Here is a 2,097-nt window from a genome sequence, read left to right as displayed (position 1 = left end):
TGTCTTTTTCTTTCAAGAACCTTGACTATAAAAAGGAGTGGTAAATCTATGGTCATGTGGCCATACAGAATTTGCTTCTATATGGAAGCAGAAGAGCTTGGTGAGAAAACCAATTCACGGAGGAAGAAGGAGCCTGAGTCCTTCCAATAAAATAGGAACTAGTTTAATCCTGAGCCAAATTAAAACATCATTTTTGGATGGACTAGGGGTACTTCTTAGGTAAGAGCCAAGGGAAGAGACGTAGAGATAATACAGCATATTATTAATTTTGGTAAAGGTGGAACAATTCCTGGGGGGTTTCTTTCTTGGCAAGGATGTGTGATTGACTTTTACTACTGGAGGTGTGAGGATAGTTCTTAAAATTTCTGGGGCACTGCAGTAGTAATAAATTATGGTCAATGAATAGTGGCACCTCAAAAGTCACTGTTTTATTCAATTTTCCACTGAATCCTGTAATATAGCACTGAAGAATGGAGAGTAAAGACCAACTGAGGAACTGTCTCTTCATTTGTTTTATGGTGAAGCAGCCTGGAGGAGTGATTAGTGAGCAGAACTCCAGGGTTCCAGTTAAGACTCTATTTTTTTGCTAAGATATTAAATATCTCTAAATTTCTTTTACAATATCAGTAAAATGGCACAATAATAGACCTTACAGAACAGAGTTGGTGTGAGAAGTGTGTTAAAGCACCTAGAAGTAACTGGGGCACTGCAGTAGTAATAAATTATGGTCAATAAATAGTGGCACCTCAAAAATCACTGTTTTATTCAATTTTCCACTGAATCCTGGAATATAGCACTGAAGCATGGAGAGTAAAGACCAACTGAGGAAACTGTCTCTTCATTTGTTTTATGGAGAAGCAACCTGGAGGAGTGATTAGTGAGCAGAACTCCAGGGTTCCAATTAAGACTCTATTTTTTTTTTGCTAAGATATTAAATGTATCTAAATTTATTTTACACTATCAGTAAAATAGCACAATAATAGACCTTACATCACAGAGTTGGTGTGAGAAGTAAGTGTGTTAAAACACCTAGAAGTAAATGAAACATAGCTAAGAAATAACAAACTTTAGACATCATAATTACTTCTAATATTATTATTACTATTGAGTAGTATGATCAAATTCTGAATCTATGTCTAAAGATTATTCATTTTTATGAACTAATATTTGTTTTTATCTAGATTTAATAGATTATGTGCAGGGAAGGCCTCTGGTCAAACTCCCTGACAACTCCTGGTCAAGGGGACAATTTGCATACTATGCTTTTATTACATAGGATACTCTACACATAGATTATATATATTCTTCTGTTTCTGCTCCATATTTAATGAGAATGCATTTTTTAAAGCAAGAGATGACAGAAAACAAGAGAAAAGTTAGCATGTTCTTTTCGGGAATATTTTTTGAGTCAAAGCTGCAAGAGTATACTTTGTGACACTTTGAACTGTGACCAAAATGCTTGGCAGCTTTCTTGGATAATGAGAACACATTGTGGCCCAGACTAGCCTGTTTGAGAAATTTGATTAAGGCCTGATAGGTTATTAGAGAATATCTGTTTTACAATTTTATAGTGAAGATGTAATTCCAGAGCTGCCTATTTCAAAATCAGTGGAATTTTTTTCACTATTCTTCATTGGCAGACACTTTTCACATCACAGAAAAGTACAAAGCACAAATTAATGAAGCTAGAATACATGACATTGGATTCTAAGCATTACTGTTTCTATAATTTTTCCTAATTGTTGCATCTCACATATGCTGCACAGTATCACTTTGTCTAAGGATCCCATATCCAAAGATGCTTTGTAGTTTTGCCAAGTAATTTCAGATATCATTTTGTCATTTGTTTCTCAAAACAATTGTGAAAGAAATATGTGACTTGTACTGTTCTTGCAATTTTGAGATTTTTGTGAACAAACTAAGACATATGCTCAGCTTGTCCAAGGTCACAGAGCCAGTATGTGTCCAAGATTTGAACCCAGTTCTTTTTATTTCAAGAGCAATTAAATTTCCCCAAGTCAGTTTTCTAATATCAAAGCAATATAACATGTGCTTGATATTTGAACAAGTGCATTAAAATTTCATTATTGGATTGTT

The sequence above is a fragment of the Myotis davidii genome, unplaced genomic scaffold (assembly GCF_000327345.1).
Source record: "Myotis davidii unplaced genomic scaffold, ASM32734v1 scaffold294, whole genome shotgun sequence".
In the NCBI taxonomy this organism is placed as follows: domain Eukaryota; kingdom Metazoa; phylum Chordata; class Mammalia; order Chiroptera; family Vespertilionidae; genus Myotis; species Myotis davidii.
This window is presented reverse-complemented; position numbering follows the sequence as displayed.